This window comes from Rhinoderma darwinii, chromosome 8, assembly GCF_050947455.1.
Source record: "Rhinoderma darwinii isolate aRhiDar2 chromosome 8, aRhiDar2.hap1, whole genome shotgun sequence".
NCBI lineage: Eukaryota > Metazoa > Chordata > Amphibia > Anura > Rhinodermatidae > Rhinoderma > Rhinoderma darwinii.
This window is the reverse complement of record NC_134694.1, coordinates 24,071,426-24,093,925: the sequence shown is the minus strand read 5'-3', so window position 1 is coordinate 24,093,925 and position 22,500 is coordinate 24,071,426. Positions and strand designations below refer to the sequence as shown.

General features: G+C 40.1%; 1 protein-coding gene across 2 annotated transcripts in view; it reads left to right on the top strand.

Annotated features, from left to right (window-relative positions):
* The window catches only part of NEK6 (NIMA related kinase 6), a 184,523-nt gene that overhangs the window by 45,516 nt on the left and 116,507 nt on the right, over positions 1-22,500 (top strand). For both annotated transcript variants that reach the window (XM_075834220.1, XM_075834221.1), the window contains exon 2: positions 2,191-2,403. The gene's annotated coding sequence lies outside the window, so the exon portion shown is untranslated. The remainder of the gene's footprint in view (positions 1-2,190; positions 2,404-22,500) is intronic.

Sequence of the window (22,500 nt, the reverse complement as noted above, 5' to 3'; positions counted from 1 at the left end):
AATAAAGTGGTGAAAACAATCGTTTTTTTTTAAATAAAAAGCACTGCTGTCACCTACATTATAGCGCCGATCTCCTTATGTAGGAGATAGGGCACTTATAATGTGGTGACAGAGCCTCTTTAAAGTGACCTGTAGATAATAGTTAGTTGGGTTTGTTCTAACTTGGTGACCTGCAGCTATTACCAGATTGGAGTGCTCATAGATTCATAGTATTATAATGTGTGTAAACTGCTACAACCTTCCTGCACTACGCTATATTGACTAATTAGGAAAGGATGTAAAATAAAAGTTGTAGGACAGTCACGTCTTTGATTTTGATACATTGTGTGCAGGGGCCAAAACAAATCATTTCTGATGGCAGCACTATTCCTGTAGGGCCTCATCTTAAATGATTCCCACAAGGACCTGTCTAACCTCATATTTACTGTCTGTTGCATCATTTTAGCTTTTCACTGGTAGGCCTATTGAACTCTGTGTGCCATGTCCACGACTAGATTATTCCCATAGCTCGTATTTGGTCAGGCTCCACACCCTTGTGTCCCAAGCACTGTACTTTTCTCTTCACTGCTCTCTTGTCAGTCATGTTGCATTGACCAATCCTGACCTGACCTATGGGTTTTACATCCAGCTTCTCCCAGACCGAGCTTCGTTCACCCATTAGAGTGGTTATAAATCCTTGTATTAATAATGTAGCACAGTGAGTGATGAGATCCTGTATATGCTTCATTACATGTTATACAGGGTTAGAAATAAGTAGACAAGCAGCTGACCCTCCTGAGACTGAGCAAAGCAGCTGCAGTTTCTATCATGAACAGATTTTTATAACCTAATATAATGAATAAATTCTATTAGGCTATGTTCACACACAGTTCTTGGATGAGGAAACTGGCTCGTGGGAGAAAGAAGCGACATGCCCTGTCTTCGGGCGTTTACGCCTCTGACCTCCCATTGACAACAATGGGAGGCAGAGAAAGCGTATTTCGCGGCGTTTTATGCCCGTGGTGCTCAATTGCCGCGGGCGAAAAACACCGCGAAAATCAGCGTGCAGGGAGAGGAAAATCTGCCTCAAACTTCCTAACGGAATTTTGATGCAGAATTTCTGCCTGAAAAAAACTGCAGTAATTTATATATTATTGGCAATAAGAGGCATAATTGATTTTAAATAATCAAAGTTATTTCTTATGCTCAAAGTGTCTGGCGTTTTTCTAGCCTTTTTAACAATCTCATAGTGTAGTATTGGATTCCATTTTTCATGTCTTGTCTCTTTTTTTTTTTTTTTTTCCTTTCTTTTGTTTTAATATAAAGTGTTCTGTTCTAAACCTTTCTTCACCTCTCTGAACATTCCCTATTTTATCAGTCTGTATGCTTGAATTAACCTGTTTGGAGGGTAATCTGCAGATATTAAATTGTTGTGGCAGCGTCCCAGCCAGTGGTTTTAACATGTGCTGAACGTCAAGTGTGTGTATTATGTGATGAATATTTAGTAGTAAAATAGTAGAATAAATATTAGGTACAATGTATATATTCTGCAATACTTTAATCTTAAAGGTGTTTAAAATTAAGGAAAACTAGAACTTCATGCATTAGTTACTGAAATTGTATCTGTACATTGAATATTCTCTTTTTAAGAAGGAATGATATTTCTCTGCGTTTTCTCAGTGAAATAACTAGCACAAGAAGGGACACTGTCTTGTAATGAGCAATTATATAACCAGTGCCTATTCAGTGGATTCATGGCATTTGCACAATCAAGCCATTTTAGTCAATGGTAAAATGAATTTCTTGTTCTTACCAGCAAACATTCATGACGTACTAAAAATGAGTTGTCATTGTATCTCACTGCAAAGGACTTCCATGAAATCAGTTTCACAACGAAAGTGTTTTTTTTATGAGGTCTCTTGGAATTCTGCCATAATGTAGCCTGATTGATGGGTTAACCGTCTGCATTAGCAGAAGAGACAGAGTTACATTTCAAGTACACAGACGTCATATCCCCTTCCTCACCGAAGCTGTCCAGCTCAGGTTACTACCCAAGCAAAGTCTCAACGAAAACATATCAGCAAGCATATGCTCTTCCATGGGTTGCCTAGACCTAGCAGAGGGCATCTCTAACTAGATATTAAAGTCATGTTGTGAAGTGTAGGAAAGAATTTTAAAATTTGCTTTTTTTTGTCCCCCCTAACCTTTTAGGTGCTATTGAGACTTGTGTAAACAAAATAAATCAAGAAAAACAATCTTGTGTTTGGACTGCCTAGAGGATTGTGCTCCTGAACCCGAAGAGGTTCAACCTGGCCTACAACATCAGCTGAAGAACCTTCACTTAAAAGCATCAAGAGGAAGACAATGTGGCCATTGGGATAAACACACGTGCTGACCTTACCCTGCTGCTCCAGGCATAAGTGGGTAAGTGTCATGTTTCTTTACTACGTAGCAGAACAGTTCATACATGGTGCATATTTATGCATGGTCTTTTATGTTGAATATATCTTCACATTTGATGGCAGTAAGAATTGAGAAATGATCAAGGTATAGCGCTTCATTAGGATAAACATAGTATTTAGAAAAGTAGAATAGAATACTTTTTGCTGTTTACACAGACTTCTCAATGTTTGTATTTTTTTAATTTTGTTTGTATTGCTTGTTTTCATTTGCTTGTGTAATGTCTGCCATGTTTATAAACAATCCCATACATTATATAGAATATGTCTATATGGTATCTCACACCCTCTACACATATAAAAAGGTTGTAAACTGGGAATAGATCACATTCTAAAGCAGCTGACAAGGCCATATTTAGGCCCGGGACAACCTTCGAGTTGCACTGATCTATAATAAATCACCCACAAAAGTGTATGGGGTTCTACTGTATAGCTCAAGAAATTTGCATCTAATTTCTAAGGGATTGCTGTGCTTTATTAATAATTAGGACAAAAGATCTAAGCGTATATAGGGGTTCTCCAAGACTGTAGAAACCCGATGAAGTGCTCCTACTTCAATACCCATGACCATACTCCCTGTAAATAGATACCACAGTTCCTATAGTCCTGAACCTCAAGATAGGAAGTGACTGAATTGGATCACATAAACTATCACAGTTCTAGCATGCCTTATTCTATATAAAATAAGTTTTATTCTCATAATCCTGAAGATCTTTAGATTTGTATTGATCTAATGTTTTTTTTAATGGGCACCAAGAGGGCAGGACTGGAAGTTAAATTACACTTCATTCATAAGAGTAGGCAGTTCTGTTACCTCTGTTATGTCATTGACCATATAAATTCAGTTTGGATGTGCCAAGTTGTTTTTATGCTATATAAAATGTTATTAAAACTTTGGTGAAATGGCAAAAGCCTGAAACACAGCTGCGTTTCCATTTTCTAAGTCCAGAAATTAGCTGGAAGGTACAGCTATTAAGTTTTACTTACTATAGTTTGTCTCCAGGAGTCAAGTTTCCAGAGAAGTACCCTACTCATTAGGAAAGGGAGAAGCATTTTTTTTCCCAGGCATTGACAGCCCAGACTTATGGTACTTCTAGTCACTTCTCCAAGAATAAAAATGTATATAATAAAAATAACAATATTGTATAATATATTTAGGCCATGTACCCAATAAAGTAAAAACTCCATGCATGGGTCATTACTGGACAGAATAATTAAATATACAGTAAAGTTGATTTACATGTATGTGACAAACACTAGATTTCAATATTTTGGAAGCATAAAACGAAGCTCCTTCTATCTACCCTGAATGAAAGGCCTGCGGTATATACTGAATTTGTCTATTGTAGTCACCATCATTTCTTATGCTAAAAGGGTTTTCCCAATATTAGAAGTGAGAGCACATAGTTGGGTTATGCCAGAAATTCCTGATCTGTGGGGGGGGGGGGTCTGACTGCCCCCTCCCCTTCCTTTCTTCAGAGTGAAGGGGTTGTATCTCTAGTTGAGCACTATGGCTCCTGCACAAATTTTCCCTTCACAGCAGCGCTCCTGTCTGCCCTGTTTGCAGGGAAATGTAACATAGTCCCATTCACTTGAATGCAGCTGAACGGTCTTGGCAGCAGTTTATCTCTCTTGGGAACAAGTGATTGGGCATGTTGAAATCAAGTATGCCTGATTCCTCTCTACAGTGACATCTGCCGTCAGGGAAAAGTTGGCAAGCCCCCTCCAGTCTCTTCGATGTTGGCAAGTTCAGGCGACTTCTCCTTAGTGTATGGCCAGCTTTAGGGAAGTCCACTGAAAGTCTTATTCTAAAATGTTTCATAGATCTGTTCGAAGGGGACATTTATTGGGATCAGTGTTGGAGCCTTAGTGCCCTAACTTTTATGGTCAGAGATACTGCATGTCATCTCTTAAAATTTGTATATTACATGTCAGAAGATGACTTTGAATGAGATTTTCCAACAACAATATCATAACCAGTTCTATGAAATTAGCACTTGACCTTTATTTTCATTCTGTAAAGACTAGCGGAGTGTTATATCTGTCAGCAAAACACACCTTAAAATTCTGATAGTGATTATTGATACTTACCTTACCACTTCAAACTCTGGTGTACATTGCAATAATAGGGTTAAATAAGGACATTTTCAGACAAGAAGTAACCAGCATTCTCTAGATTATAGCTTTTTTTTCTATACATGGTATAGAAAGTATTTACCCAACCTGATCCTGTTATATCCTGTTTTCTCTTTGAAGCTAAAGTTTGGAACAACAACTTAAGTGTTTAAAGGCTATGTAAATCGTTGAAGACACGCAAGACCCACCATCACCGAAGTCGTCAGTGCCGCTGACCCGACGGATTCGGGTTTCAGTGCAAGATACAGTTTCTATGTACCCTAGAAGCTGTATCTCAAAAATTGAATAAAAAACAATTACAAAGTTGCATTAAACACTACATACATTTTAAACTATTTTAGTAAGGAAAAAAAAAAAAAGTCTTCAAATTTACATCGCCTTTAAGCAAGTGTTTAATTCCTCTGCAGTGTTACCGCACTGTAATCATTGGGTTGTCTATGTAATGCATGGTCGTGATGGGTCCTCCAGAGAGACAATGTTTGTTGAATCTTTGTGCTCCAGACAAATGAGGGAGATCCTAACCATCCTCCTATTAACTCAGAATGCCGTGTCAGGTTGTTTCAAAATGTGTTTCTCTAAATATGAGAGATGTAAATGTGGTAATTACCTTGGCAGATTTTATTGCCTAGTATGGCATTTTTGTTTTTCTGTTTTGTTTTTTTTTGGCTCAACAGCAGTGTGCCTGTGACATGAACTGTCCATTAAATTAAAAAAACAAAAACATAACAAAATCCTCATAACGTAACATAACATTCCTGGCATTGGTTAGGCATCATTGAATACTTTATGATAGTTACCCTTAGTTTTAATTTGTAATACATTTTATTGAAATGCTATAATACAATAAAGAAGAATGGATTTTTGTATAGAGTGCATGTGCTGACTTCAAGTTTGGCTTGGTTTGCAGTAAGTCCTTACAGCTCTGGTAGGGAAGACTTGATCTTTCTAGCATATAGGGTATATATATCCTGAGTAATGTCTTGAGAAGATACAGAATTGATGAAAATGTTTAAGTGGAAATATAATTAATATCTTATTAGCATCTCCTTTTTGTATGAATTAACGAATGGTCTTTTTTTTAATAACCGTACCTGTCTCTCCTAGACAGCACCTTTCTATATGTCCCATTAGGACACATGGACGTCTTAAAAGGGGTCCCCACACAGGGGCCGCTAACAAAGCATGACCAGCATGTAATATAACATTTCACCTGCAGCTGTTGTTGCCAAGGGTTTGTGAGGCCGGACCTGCAATGGTTAGATAAAGTCTAAAACCGGGTTCTCTTCATTTGAAGTCTTAACTATTATTTTCACCTGCTATTTATTTTTTAGTATTGTTGGCTTTTTTTTTTTTATTATCGGCTCTATTAGATCCGAGCTGTCACGATCCGTGGGTATGTGGACCCACTAGGCCGCACCGCCGTAGCGGAATAGCAGCTGGCCAAACCGTCTACAAAGTCTCTATGCAAAGTCCTAGCACAAGAGTACCTGTAATAGTCCAGACAGTAGCAGAGGCTTAGGCACGGATGGAACTTGAAGGTAAATGACGCCACACGTGGCAGATGACACCAGACCTGGTGTATGACAACAGACGTGACTCCAACACTACAAAAGGCACAGGAACAAGCGGGATACAGGTAGCAGGGCACGGGAACACTGGGAACAGGATACGACTAAGGGACCATTTGTTAAGGCTTACATGGAAATACACAACAACGCTCAGGCAAGGAGTGAAAAGGCATAGCCCTTTTTATAGTCCAGGGTGAACTTGGGATAATTTGTAATTATTTTCATGTGTGCATGCTGGCCCTTTAAGGCCGGGAACATGGAGGGACATGCTGTCCAGAACACAGAGGTCTGCGGTCGCGGCCGTCAAGTGGTGAGTGAGGACAACGGACCGCGACTGGGGAAGTTACAAGAGCTATGATTATTGGCTCTAGCTCCCCTACACTTGTCACTGTATGAGTTGGAGTGGTCAATTCTTATTACAGAGCTGGACAAATCCCATAAGCCAGGTAGCCATTTCTTGTGGAAACTTGTTGCTGACACTTTGGCCTTTTTTCTGTTGGTGTCCTGTGAGTTTCTATTTCCTTGCTTCTTTCATAAACTGACTCTTAAATCTACTGTCATTTTGTCTGTCTTATTGAACACGATGCTCAGGTTGCTGCATATTTCCTGCCCTTCACTTCGTCTCCCCCCATGCTTTACACTGCAGTTATGTTTTTCTGCTTTGTATAAGCGCTAGCTTGCCAGGTAATTGGCACATAGGGAGTTGATTTAGATTACAGCAAGGATAGAATATTTATATACAATAACTGATAAAATAAATCTGGTCAGGCAATAGTCACACACATAAAGATCCAGTTAACCCTCAATAAGGTGGCTGCTGGAAATATTTAAATTACAAGCCCTGTGTTTGCTGAGAATCAAAGTGTAATCCCCACAGTTCTGGGTAACATTTATAGGAGTTTAAAGCATTTTGTAATAATTGTGATATCCGTGTGGATACAGTCAGTCAGTGCAACTATTGAGCTGCTGATCACCAGTATTGAATTGGTTGATCACTACTTGGTCCTTGAACATATACGAGATCACTGAGCGCGTGTGGCGTGCTAGAAGAATTAGTTACATACAGACAACCTTGAACTACAGGTTGTGTCTTGTGACAAAAGCAATTCAAACTGATTTTTCTCCTTGAAGTAGGAGTGGTCACAAAATAGAACCGTACAAGTTTTTAATTTGTTTTCACTACTGCTTAATAAAATAAATATATATATATATATATATATATATATATATATACAACAAAAAAAACGGCACCTGTTTTCCAACCAGAGCCCTTATCCCTCTGCCAATTCTACTCCTAGTAGCCATGGTCAGGATAAGGGCACATAGCCGGTATGGTGCTGTAGTACAGAGCCGTATGCTAGCATATTGTGACTCCCTCCGTATGGCACCATGTTATGTAGATAGAAGCAATGTTAATAAATGAAAGATGTATGATTGCTTCTGTATTATAGTCGAGCTGCACACTTGGGTTTCGTGACTTCTATGTTACGACATGTAACACTTTCATACTTTTTATTGATATATTGGTCATGTAACAGTCACACATACAAAATCTCATAACTGTTGAGACTCTGACACAATTCTATGTTTTCCTATGGCCTGCAGCTGTTGGTATCTCAGCTCTATATCTCCCGCTTAAAGACATTATCCAGAATATTTTCACGTGAATCAATTTGAGTAATAAGATGCTAAAAATATCCAAAATTCATTATATAAAACATGAATTGGTTTTGTCTCCTGAGTTTATTACTAAAATAAGTCTCTACAGCTTTGAATGCTGACCAGAAAAGCAGTTGAAGCCTCCGGACTGTCGGTTTCCATCTGAAAATGGATTGAAGTTTTGTAAGTTGAGTAAGAAGTATCCAGTAGTTCATTACAAAATCCACCCTTCACTTGAATCTACGGAGTGCTGCCTATTTTTTGGCTTTCCACTCTTCTCAGTAGTTTTATACAGTTTTCCTCATGTGCAAATGGCATTAACAAGCAAACAGGGATTTGTTTTTTACATTTACAATTGGCTTTACCATATCATGTAGACAATTTGGCAAATCAAAACATTTGACTCATTCACTTGCCCTTTCCTTTTGGTGATATCAGGCTTTTTTCTCTCCGTTTTATATTTAGAACAGCAGTAAATTTGCCCCTATCGGCTTTGCTCCATTGATGCAAAACCTCCACTGGGATTGCAATCCACTATTCTTCCATTACTTCATAAAGTTGAGAACTTCACAGGGTTGGCTGCTTGTTCTAACACTTGTGGTTCAATGTAAACTTTGTTTTTTCACAGGTACATGTCTATTCTTTTACATTGCAAGCATTGTGCAAGTATTTCACTTTCTTCTGGCAGGCAAACAATGACTTTACTGGCATCTCGAGGCACCACAAAGTCTGAATCAACAAGGAAGGGCATTCCATTGATATGCAGGACAATGAGACTCTGCCAGGTCATATTAATTGTTCGGTGCGGAGCGGACAAGGTCTTGCTGTTTTTTCAAGTGATTTTTTTTCATCTGCTTTGTGAGGCTGTGCATGATATGTGTTTGAAATAGAGATATAAAAAATTATGCTTAAATTTGGGGTTCCATTTTAACCGTTCCTTCCATGCACGGACATGTCAGGTCCTTCTGAGAGAGAGGCCCTTGGAAGCCGCTTTCCACTTTGGCTATTTGATGGAGGTTACAAACAATGTTCCCTCTAATTCTTGGCATCTCCTGAGTGGGGCAGTTAGGGAGCAGGGCAAGTCTCCATCAATGGTGGGCAATCTGATGACCAAAAGTAATACCCCCAGTAAACGCTAACATAACGTACTAATAAATAAGGGCATAAGAAAACTTATTTTAAATTCGTTTTAATTACTTTTTTAAATACTTCAATATTACAAGTCCACCAGTAAAATAGACCGTTCTAAACACCAATTATAGGTATCAATGAAAGAATCCATCTCTTACACCACTGTCCCTGTAGACAGAGCCACACAGCCCCCTGTAGATAGCGCCACACGGCCCCCCTGTAGATAGCGCCACACGGCCCCCCTGTAGATAGCGCCACACGTCCCCCCCTGTAGATAGCGCCACACGTCCCCCCCTGTAGATAGCGCCACACGTCCCCCCCTGTAGATAGCGCCACACGGCCCCCCCTGTAGATAGCGCCACACGGACGCACAGGTACAGTTTGGGCTTGTAGCAGGCCATGAATGCCACATTACAATAGAGTTGAAAGTAGGAAAACCCTAGGAAATTTTTCATTACGTTATATTATAAAAATGTAGTGAAAAAGTGAGTCCATAAGGAGCTAGATGAGATCTCCGTAATGTCACTCCAAAATCAATGGTGGTTCCAGTCTGTTTGTTATGGTTGCGCTATTAGCTTTATATCTTTTTGTGTAAGTATGCAGTATTTTTTATATGTCACAGTGGATAAAGCATAAGATATGTTCCACATGTAAAGCTTGTGTGGGTATATACTCCTACCGATTGTTTTTGTGAACAATCACTCATGGTGCCCACACACTGACCTCAACTTTACATACTGCAGCTGCTCCCCAGACCACTCCATTCGCTTATTTGACCTATATAGCATGAGCATATTGAATCATCTTTTTTTTTTTTATACATCTTTATACAGAAATAATAATTGATATATTGAGAAATAATTGATATATTGTTCATTGTTGAATGGGGGATTCAACCCCTCCCCTTAAAAGGAGACAAAACCCACGCCCAAACAAATATAAAAAAAATAAAAATAAGTCCCATTTAATGTGACCAAGCCCAAAGGCTTAATATGTATTTATTAGAAGAACTTGAGAATTGTAAATTTACATGATAGTTATACTGTTAATTTTGCTTGCACAGCAAGAACAATAATTATTCAAGTTATACGACTGCTCTCAGCTGGAGAATGTCAGAGATCACATAAGGCTAAATATTATACAGCAGGTAGGTTAAGGAGCAGGTTAGTCTGGGGGGGGGGGGGGGGTGTTTGGTCCACAGTTACATCAAGGTAGGGGAAAATGAGCCTACAGGCAGTATAAGGGTTACGGCATTGTGCTGGGAATGCGGTAATATAATACAGTGCAAATGTAGTGTTGCTGCTACATGTTTTCAGTTCTGTTAACTAACTTGGCAAGAAGCCATGAATTAAAAAAAAAAAATGTATATTCTATATGGTGGTTGGATCAGTAATTCTGGCTTGTGAATTTTTGAGGAATTCAGGCAGTCAGCCTAGAAGAGGGGAGAGTTTCCTGGCTCTGCGAAATCCAGCTTTTTATCCCGTGGGAGCAGCTGTAAAGAAAGAGCCTTTGCGCAGAGCATTTGGAGAGATGGCAATATAAAGCATTGTTTTATTACCAGTATGCTGTATTATTTTGACAGACTGCTTTGACACTTATTTTAATTTTTTTTCCATTTTATCAATGTTGCAGCCTTTTTTTTAACTGTATAAACGAGGTGCCAAATATACAGCTAGCATAAGGTTGAAAGTTTTGTTACTATTCTTATAATTTTCATAATTTTTCTACATCAAACTGAATTAATGTTGTTGCTGCAAATTAGGATTTATATATATATATATATATATATATATATATATATATATATTATCCTGAAAAAAATAGTGAGAACAAATGCACCTTTGCATTATAAAATTTGCTAGATCTACAGACAAGAAGCAGAAAAGCAGTTTGCAAAGGAGAATTGAAAAATATTGGGACATTACAAAACGTGAAAACCATTTGGGTCCAAGAAAAGATAAAGAAAGGGCAAAGGTTGGATTCAATGAATCCTCCATCGTCCTGCCTTTCAACCACAAAACTCTCTAAGGCCTAGTTCACACTGCGTTTGTTGTAGGCAGAAAATCTGCCTCAAAATGCCTTCCGGGATTTTGAGGCACATTTTGACCTGCCTGCACTTTTTTGCTGCTGTTTTTCGCTGCGTTTTTTCCCACCACCGGCCATTGAGGACCGCGAGCAAAAATCGCAACGAAAAATGCTTATTTCAATGGGAGGTCAGAGTCGGAACCGCGGCAAGAAAAGACATGCCGTGTGTTTCCCCTGCGAGCGACGAAAAAAAAAACAACCGCCTCTCCCTCCCATTGAATTCGATAGGGGGCTGATTCCGATGTAGATTCAGCGTCAAAAGCAGCGTAAAAAAACTCAGTGTGAATTGGGCCTAAATCCTAATGTGACCATACACATGCTCGCTATTGTCCCACAGGTATCTCTCATTAATGCCCCATTAACATGCACTCTCGGATCCTTTTTTCCACTACAGAAGAAGTCAGGGGATAGTTGGCTGAACCCCTTACACATTAGATCATCAGCTGATCTGCCAACATTTATCCAAGTAGTGGATCCAAGGCAACCACATTTCTGTTTTTCCTTATCCTTTAATACTTGTTAATTTCTCATGCAGGTGTTTTGTGTTTCTAGGTAGAACTATCCTAAACTGTAATTTTAAGGCCAGATTCACACAAGCGTAAAATCGCAGCATTTCATTGGCTGTGGCCATAGAGATTAGATTATCAGAAGATATTGATGAACTTGGTGGGTTTCACTTGCAGAAATCGAATGACTCTGACCAGTTTCCAATCGTGTTCCTGAAAATAACATTGTACTAAGAACTTTTTTTTCCGTTGTAATGACCGCACTATAACCCAAATTAAAATGATTAAAAGGTTCAAGTGGCATGCTAAACATTTACTGTAGACTGCAGGGCCCTGCCTTATGCTCTTGTTTTCCAGAAGTGAGCTGTTTGTGGAGCTGCCAGACACAGGAATTATGTTTCCTCTTTTAGAGTAATAGATTACATTGTGTATCCTTACATTTGTCAGGAACACCTGTGGCAGCTTGGGACTAGGAAATGCAATGTAATAATTCAGATACGTGTGTGTCCGATAGTATAATACCAAGCAGACAAGGCTTTCCTGGGAAGACGAATGACCTTGTGCTTAAAAAGCTGACGCATGCACAATCCAGTCCACCAAGATTACCCGGTTATTGAATGTTTGCTCTAATCGCACCTGAATTAGCTTATCTAGTCAAAATACTCCCATCGTTTCAGAGGAAAAAGGAACGCTTCCATTGTAGGAGAGTCCCTTCATCTTTCAAGTTGCGTATTAACAAACCTCCCAGGGCACCTTTTTTGAGATTTTTAGAATATACGCTAGCCATTCTTGTGTATATTGTTTTTTAGTTGCTGGTTAAAGTGAATGGTGAACATATTCAACAACACATATTGAGTGCGAGAAAATATGAAAATATTGTCAGGCTAGTAGTCAAAGTGTAGGTGGTTCTGCAATTCATCTACTGCAGTAATGTTGTATGATTAATCACACCATCTCCTTTTCTGAGTTTTGTTCATAGGATTTTTTAACAGGACATAAATTAAGCTCAAATAATAGTCCTGTGTATGAAATAACTTAATGGGCACTTAAACAGGTTGTCTGAGATTTGTAACATGTTCTCTTCTTTTACCAAGAAACAGCGCCACTCTTGTTCATGGCCTGGTCTAGTATTGCATCTTTGCCTTATTCTAGCAAATGGGGCAGAGCTTCCAATAGCAGTCACAGGATGGACAAGAGTGGAGCTGTTTGTTAAAAAGAGGAGAAACCTGTTTTCTAATCTTGGAAAACCCTTGAACAGATAGATGCATGGGAGATGTTTTTGATTATTATTTTTTTTTTTCCTATTTTCTCACTAGCGCTCTTTGTAGACATATTCCATCCATATAGACGAGCTTATGTAATAAAACTCCAACCTGCCCTCTGTACCCATGGTCCCTGACATCGGAGCTCGAATACTATGTTGTATTAGAGCAGGGGTGGGGAACCTTTTTTTCTGCCAAGGGCCAATTTGATATTTATAACATCATTCCCGGGCCATACAAAACTATCAACTTAAAAATGAGCCCGCTATTTTTGGTCAAACATTTAAAGAGGCTCTGTCACCAGATTAAAAATGCCCTATCTCCTACATCATTTTTATCAGCGCTGGAATGTAGTTCACAGCAGTGTCTTTTATTTTGAGAAACTATCTTTTTTCAGCAAGTTATGACCTTTATTACATTTATTCAAATTCGTTTCTTAATGTTCAGTGAAACAAGCTTCGGTGTAATGGAGAGAAGTGTATGATGCTGATTGGTGAGCGTCATACACTTCTTTGTAATACGCCCACTTGGTTAAAAGTTAAAAAACACCCACTTGGGCATTAAGAAACTAATTTGCATAAATGTAATAAAGGTTTTTCAAAATAAAAAACACTGCTGTTAACTACATATCAGCGCCGATAAAATGATGTAGGAGATAGGGCATTTTTAATCTGGTGACAGAGCCTCTTTAACTTACCCCTAATAAGAAGGCTAGAACTGCTTCTCTTTGGTGAGGAGTGTGATGTTAGCCAATATTGATGTTGCTACTGTGTCGGTCAATCTGGAGTTGTCGACTCTTTGGTAAGTTTTGCACAGATCTGCTCGCGGCAGTAGGTTGTTCCGACTTACTTAAAGGGGTTTTCCCATCAGGGACATATATGACATATCCACAGGATATGTCATAAATGTCAGATAGATGCGGGTCCCACCTCTGGGACCCGCACCTATTTCTAGAATGGGGCCCCCTAAACCACGTGTGTTCCTGCTGATTTCCGACCATGAAGAAGAAAACAGCGTAGCTCGCTGAGCTGCGCTGTTTCCGAAACACCCATAGTAGTGAATGGCAGTTATGGAACCAGTGTAGCATGCGAGTAACGTTGTTTTCGTAACTACTGTTCAGTTCTATGGGACTTGCGGAAACCGCGTAGCTCAGCAAGCTACGCTGTTTTCTTCTTCATGGTGGGAAATCACAAGCTCCAGCCACAACACAGAGGTAGAACCGGGTTTAGGGGGCCCCGTTCTAGAGATAGATTTGGGACCCACATCTATCTGACATGGATATATCATAAATGCCATTGATGAAGAAAAAAAACCAAAAACCTTTAAGTCACCTGACCTCACTTCAAGTGATTAGGGCGGGTGGACAGAGCCAAGGAGGGAATGACACGGCGGCGGTCAGAGTAATGTCGGGGCGTGCTGTGACAGACGTGAGGTCAGATGACTGGACTGTGCCGGCCCAATAGTGGACCAGTCCAGTCACTGACTCAGGCCAGGTCCACTCTTGGGCCGGCATTCACCGACCACCCTCAGATCACCGCCTCTGCCATACTTGGCTCCGTCCGCCCTTCTCCTGCTCCTAAATGCGAATGAGTAGGGCAGACAGAGACAAGTAGCGAAAAGTGCGGCGGCGGTCAGAGTGAAGTCGGGCCAGACCAAATGATCTTGCGGGCCTTATACGGCCCGCGGGCCGGTCGTTCCCCATCCCTGTATTAGAGACTATATGGGTATGTTTAGACGAGAAAGATGTGTTGTGGATTTTCAGTGCGGATTCGGATTTAAACCCCATTCTTACGCCAGATTCAGACGAACGTGTGCGTTTTGCGCGCGCAAAATACGCTGCGTTTTGCGCGCGCAAAAGGCACTTGACAGCTCCGTGTGCCCTGTTCATATGGATACGCGGCTGCGTGCTTTTCGTCAGCTGCCATCATTATGACACTCCGTTTGGATGTTTGTAAACAGAAAAGCACGTGGTGCTTTTCTGTTTACATTCATTCTTTTACTGCTGTTGCGCGAATAACGCTTGTCCCACGGAAGTGCTTCCGTGGGGCATGCGTATTTTCACCCACCCATTGACTTCAATGGGTGCGTGATGCGTGAAAAACGCAGAAATATAGAACATGTCGCAAGTTTTATGCAGCGGATTCACGCTGCGCAAAACTCACGGACAGTCTCCACTGCCCCATAGACTTGCATAGGACCGTGCGACCCGCGTGAAAACCATGCCAGCTGCACGGACGCAAATCACGTTCGTGTGAATCCGCCCTAAAGCAGCAGAAAAAATTCATAAATTTCCTCAGCATGCCCTATATGTTGCGGTTTGCCACACATTTCTGCTACGAATTACACTCTTTGCAATGGTTATCTGCGCAAAATATGTATGTAACAAAACTGCCTGTCTAATATTCAATACGTCGTCCTCATCCCACCAAAACCGCTCTGATCTCTAAAGGTGTCCTGTGGTATCTGGCACTAAGACGTGTGGTGCGGCCTCCATGGTATCAGACTTGTTTTTCCCAGCACATTCCATAGTTGGTCGATTGGATTGAGATCTGGGGAATTTGGATGTCAAGTCAACACCTTGAACTCTTTCATGTTCCTCCAAACCATTCCTGAATAATTTTTTAACATGGCACCAGTCCCATCCAATTGATTAAAGCAATTTTACTGTATAAAGCTGGGTTCTAGAAATAAGATGTACTATGCTTTTCAATGCTGTTGAAACAAAGGGATACCAGCCAAAGGTATTTTGGCATTTATCTAGCTATTGGCCCATTAGACATACACCGATTAGCCATAACATCATCCTGTCAGGATTTCACGCACCGAAAATCTGCCTCATTGTTTTAAATGAGAAATAAATGTGCATGCACGAACGTCACAAAAATTTTCCGTGTGGATTTAAAAAAATCTGCGTCAATATGTGACATGTCACTTTAATTGTTGCGGAAAAAATGTTGGATTTCCTTATGCGGATCAGCCACACATCAAACTGCAAATCTGCAGCAGAAGTCTGAGAAGCCTCCGAGTTCTGCCTATGGCACGCCTGACCCATGTGAACATAGCCTAAACTAACCTGCCTAATATTATGTAAGTTCACAATGTAGAAATCTTTTTTGCTCTCATCGTTTTTTTGTCGGTCAAGTCAGTAACATATTTATTTTAGCAAGAATTTCCTGGAAAAAACCCCCCCAAAAACAATAAAAGCCTACTTCTGATGTTGTTTTTTTAAAACGTATAGGCTATTCAACGCAATGAATACCAGATAATCCAGCTAGATCTTGACACACAATGGTGCCTGTTTGTTTAGCAGCTCAAGCAGAACATGTTTTTCCCTGTTTCTGTCTTAAACTGATGTTTGAACCTATTACTGAACCATCAAAACCCTAGGAGTGTTTTTGCAGGTTATATTTCTGAGACTGTCAGTTAATATTTTTTGGTAGAACACTGTGGATTTTAGTAAAATGTAAAATCCACATTCCAGAATCGTAAACCACTGACAGATGTTATTCTAAGGGGCTTAAACCTGTAATTTACAATAAAATTCCTCTTGTCCGGTATCGGATAATCTAGAACTTGTTGTGATCACAGAACCCGAACGTGATGTAGAATTTTACAAGATCAGTAGAAGAGGATTGAGCAGTGATGATAAACAGCAAATTTCTCTGATTAAAAATTAAGGGCATATTAGCATATTGTTTGACATTTTATTTTGGGGCTTTCTTCCTGCATCCAGCGCTTGTCCTATCCGACGGATACCGTATTAAAGAAATTTACCTGTAATAAACTGGGTTCTAGAAATTAGATCTGCTACGCATTTCACTACAGTTGAAACAAAGATATACTAGCCAAACAAACGCTCTTCGCATTTGTCCGGGTAATAGAAGTTTATAGGCACGTTCGACATACACCGATCAGCCATAACATTAAGGCCCATGGATTCAATGCCGAAATACACCTCCCATTCTTTTAAATGGGAAATCAACTTGTATGTACAGATGTCGGAAAAAAATTCTGCACGTATTTAAAATTCACGTCAATAAGTGACGTCAATTATTGTTGCGGAAAAGCCATCTGATTTCCAAACGCGGATAATCACTATACATGTGTCAGGTGTCTCCGGCTAGATCGCTTCCAATGCTCTGGCCCAGAATCTGAATTTGCAGCTACTGACATCACTGCCCATAGATAAGCCTCCGATTTCTGCCTATGCCAAATCTGACCCATTTGAACATAGCCACATCACACAAACATACACACAAACTTCAAGAACTGTCTGTTCACTTTCTGCCTAATATATCCCAACCCTTGACAGGTGACTTTGTAACAAGATAATCAATGTTATTTCCTTCACCTGTCGCTGGTTTTACTGTTTTGGCTGATTTGGTGTGTATGATGGGTAGCATACCCTGGTGTATACACCAAATGTTGTGCCCCAATGCAGTAGGTATTTGGCCCTAAAGTGCCCTACACACCACGTTTATGCCCTAAATTTAGCGTGTACGTCCGAAAAGCTTAACAAGTCCAAAGAGCTTCATTATCCCGACGGAGGCCAAAAAAGTGTCCTTTTGGACTCTGTCGGGCCGGTATATGAATTTATACCTTTTTTTTGAAGGATGGAATAGCGAAGTAAACTACAGTATTTGATCCTGAGTAATCTCTCAATAAAAAGTATCCCACATGGTATACGGTTTGTTTTGTAACGTGGGAGCCTATGTGGGAAGGATGCTACTTTATGGCATCTGTCACAGGTATAAGTTAAATGTATACGTCAGGGGACTTTTCCAGGGTCAGAACCCCGGTGAAGAGCATCAGGTAACGCTCTGCCCAGGGATTCCGGCCCTGGGAAAGCTCCTGACGTCACTGTCCATATATAGATCATAATATCAGGAGCTTCCCCAGGGCCGCAGTCACCGGCCAGAGCGCTTCTGGTGCTCTGGCCTGCAAATCTGGCATTGTAAAGCTCCTAGACAGTGACCTCAAAAGCTTCCCCGGGCACAGAGCTTCAGGTAGCAGTGTGCCAGAGGGTTTTGTGCAGCATAACCCAATGTATGCCTATACAGTAGAATAGGTTGCATCATTCCGTGGGAGGTATACGGCAGGAGTCTTCCCGAAGTATACCTTCGACTGAAGGCAGAACGCTGATGTGAAGGGGGCCTTAGCCGAATGATTTGATAATTACAACCTATTGCTGTAAGCCCAATGATAGAATTGACCATGCCAATTATGGGTCTGAAGTTCTAGCACAAGAAATTTCAATTACCCTGAAGGTTATCATCAGAATTTTATCGAGCTCCAGGTAGTGATTCAGAACAATTAAATCACAGAAAAATAACAATTTAAATTAAAAATCACTGAACAGGCCATATTTACTCACAAGGGCAGGTACACACACCACTTCCCAGCAGGACGCAGACAAACCACAATGCTACATAGAGGGAGACTTCCCAGGTGCAATATACTGATGAACAGACACTCTCACGTCTACTATTCATGAGGGGGGGGGGGGGGGGTGGCTGCTTAGTATTATCATTGCACACATAAATAGCTTATATAAGTGTGCCAATTACATGTAGTGCACCATGCTGGCACTATGTAGCATTGTGGTTTGTCTTCGTCCTGCTGGGAAGTGGTGTTTGTGCCTGTTTGGCCTGTTCAGTGATTTTATAGTCATTCAGACCCTAACATTTTCTTTGGGAACTGCTGTTTATGCAATTTGCTAATATTGTTTCATGTGGCTGCAAATTGGAGTTTCATTTATAAATCCAGGCCTTTCATTTGTCTAGAAAGGAGTATAGTAAAAATTAACAATGGTGTGTTTAGTGTGATGAGAGCGCACATTTATCTTCCCACCACATTGATTACACAAGCCATAAATATAAATCATCTTCTGTTCTTGGCGCTTGTCCTAGGTGCACTTAATAAGTCTAGGGCTTATCTGGCATAGTACCATCCCTATGAATGGATTCACACTTTACTCATTAGGGTCAGAGAGGTCGTGAAGCAATACATAGCTGAGGTTGCAGTCTGTTACATTCATTTTTATCACTTTAACTGATATATATGTTTTTATGTGTTCTGTGTGTCATTTGTGTCAAACAAAATGCTGACAAATTTAGACCGATTGTTACTAATATATTTCTAAAAATTGTTTGCTTGCAACGGGACAGAACTAGTCACAGATCATCACAATCTAACAATAACACACATAATGTTGCACTGCTTGTGTTACTCTATTTTCCCATGTGATGCCCAGGCTTTAAAAAATAGATTAAAAAAATTCAAAGCAAAAAAGCATGTCTTCACACCTTCTAAAAATTAAAAGACCAATATGGATCAAAAAATATTCCCCAGTCTGAGAAATAATAATTCTGTTTGGGGAGGTTACAGGTTTGGCAAATGAAACCTAAATCCTTAGATCCACCCTGCCTGTTTTAGTGGTACAGACTGGTTACATCAGGATACATCTTCTCATACATGGATGAAAGTTCAAAAAAACTATTTGCATGGTTTCATGCTGCTAGGGTAGCAAAGAAGAAACTAAATAAGCAAATTACACGTGTCCTGTGCCACACCACTGCATCCAGGCAGAACATTTTTTGGTGAGGTGCCATTTCAATGTGCATGACTCATTCCAATTTAGGTCTATTTGCATTGCAGAAACACAGTGGGGAAAGTAGGTCCCCTAATCCCCCCCTTACCACCAATTTAGATGGTTGGCGCATCCAAACGGAGACTGAATGGAAATGTGCCGGTGTGTGTGGTTTTCACTGTCCAAGTCTATGGGATTTAGATAGAGCCTACAAGCGGCCAGGCTGAGCTCCTTTGGATTTGCCATAAATGTTTGTGATGGGAAAAACCCTTAAATTCAAAACTGTTAAAGAGAATCCATAAGAAGCTAAACCTTACACACATCTGAGTGACTCGTATTTATAATGGAAATGCTCTCCTCTCGGTCACGTTTTTTTGTGATTTACAAGCATGTGCTCCTTACTGGCCGTGACACTTAAAAGTTTATACACTTCTATAGAGATTCCTTAGTTCACATTAGGACTCATGCATAAAAAAACAACTCCTCTGTTTGTCCATGCTACGCCACTCTGGGCTGCATGTTCAAAACAAATGCTGGCAAAATGTGGACCAGTTGCCAATATCAGGCAATCAGATTAGAGGTTAGATTTCACACTGGTAAGGCTTCGTTCGCATCTGCGTAAGGGCTCCGTTCCGTCATAGGTTTCCATTTCCATCACCATTGATTTCAATGGTGACGGATCCAGTGCCAATGGTTTCAGTTTGTCTCCATTGTGCAAGGGTTCCGTCGTTTTGACAGAATCAATACCGTAGTTTACTACATTATTGCTTCCGTCAAAACGATGGAACCCTTGCATAACGAAGACAAACGAAAACCATTGGCACCGGATCCGTCACCATTGAAATCAATGGTGATGGAAATGGAAATGTATGGTTTGTGTCAGTCCGCTCCGTTCCAATGGAACAGAACCCTGACACAGATGTGAACGAAGCCTAAGCTCCTATGTCCTTTTGTAATAAAATGTGAAAATTTAAAACTAGCATGTAGCAAATTTTAAAATCCATGTGGCAAACAATCTCCGAACGCCCGACTCGAGGAGTGCCTAGAACAGCATGCCCTGGAAGAAGCCGGTATAGGCGAAACTCAAGTTGGGCGTTCTGGTGATGGTTTGCCACGTCTATTTTTTTAAAAATTTCGTATCACAGATTTCATTGACTGTCATCTAGCTCTGGAGCCAGTGAGGAGGCGCTCATCTAGAACACTTTTTCCTTTCCTGGGACTGGTAGAGCGCAACTGTTAGGCCCAGTTCAGACTGAGTTTTTTTTACGCAGAAACCGCGTCAGTGATTTCAACGGGAGGCAGAGGCGTTTTTTTTCCCGAGCAGCTTTCAGTTGCTCGCGGGAAAAAAAAACTGCATGTTCTTCCTTGCCATGGTTCTGCCTCTTACCTCCCATTGAAATCAATGGGAGGCAGAAAAAGTGTGTTTTTTTCCCCCCCACGGTGCTCATTGGCCGCCTGTGAAAAATGCAGTGAAGAACATGGCAAGAAAGTGATTCCTGAAGGAATTTTGAGGCAGATTTTTTTCTGCCTGCAAAATACTCTGTGGGAACTAGGCCTTAGGCGCTGTTCACATGGAATTTTTTTGCAGGAAGAAACCTCTGCAGATTTTGACCTGCTTACTCTTTCTTGTTTTTCACCTGCGGCCATTGAGCGCAGAGGCGGAACCGTGGCAAGAAAGTTGCGAGTTGCATAAAAAAAAAAATCCCTCCGCCTCCCATAGAAGTCAATGAGAAGCGGTTTCGGACATTTTTCGCGCGCTGATACCAATGTGGTTTCTGAGTCAAAATTTTATGCACATTGCTGCATTCGGGATCTGTAATACAGATCCCGAATACTGCACCCATTGCCCGCTGTAGGCTCAAATACTGTACCTACTTGCACCTTAAATTTAAATTGAGTTTGAATTACCTTCTTGTGGATTATTTGTCCTTTTTAACAAACTATTATGTTTTTCTATATAATCATCACTGGAGAAAGTAGACCTATAAAACAAAATTTTATTTGAATAGTTAAAATAGCATCCCAAACCACATGCCATTATAGTCCAAAATGTTGTGTCAATCACTAGTATGCCATTTGGATTCAAATTGTGTCTTGCCCTGAGGCCTCCTTCACGCACAGACATTTTCTGGCAATTTAAACTGCATCTAAAATCACTTCTAAAAATGCTAGTTTTATAAAAAAATTTACATGCATTTTTTTTTTTAGGTATTTTAAGTGGCATTTTTCAGTGGCGTCATTTTGTATATGCTTTTTGTCTGGTGTTTTTGAAGTGCTATAGAGAAGACTGGGGAATAAAAACACCTTAAAAAAGCCATATTGTATTTGGGAAAAAAACAAAAAACACCGACCACAAAATTGCCTCAAAAACGCAATATGTTTTAAGTTTAATGTAACAACTGGCCGCACTAAAAAAAGGCAGCAAAAAAGCCATGAAAAACGCACCAAAATTCTGTGTGTGAATCCAGCCTAATAACTGAAATGAACAGTGATGAAACAAGTAACGTTATCAAAGATATGTAAACACTCTTCATGACAGTCCTAGCTAAACTAGCTAAGAACAAATGGAAAAAGTAACTGGTCCTAACTGCAGACAAAATCTGAGCACGTCTCTAAAAATTTACCCGTAGTATCGCCTATGGGCACATCAGGTCACTGGAGTCTGGTGGGTGTAATCAGTCAGCCACGATTATTGGTACGTGGTATTTGATGCTATTTTGAATTTTTATTGTTTTATCAAATGTAGTTTTATACCCTTTGAGTGACATCTATAAAATAGTGGATGTTATATCTAGTTATGGCTGATATAATCTTTGAGAATGACAATTCAGAGGGGATTTTTAGAGACTTATATAAAGGGGGACATGTAAACTCACTTATTTCCTACTACAATTGTAGAATTGTTGCACAATGATCCCTTAATTTCTCTGCCAACCACTAATACTTTTCTTGGTTGTGTTAACGTCCTCTTGACATTTTCCACATCCGCAGTTAGAAAATGAGAAGCAATCACTTTTGTTCCAAGCAAAACAGGCGGTGATACATTGATGGCAAGTCATGTTAACGCAGGGGAGCGTTTTCCTCTTTTCCTCCTGACTAATATCTATTTCCTGCTGAGATTACTTT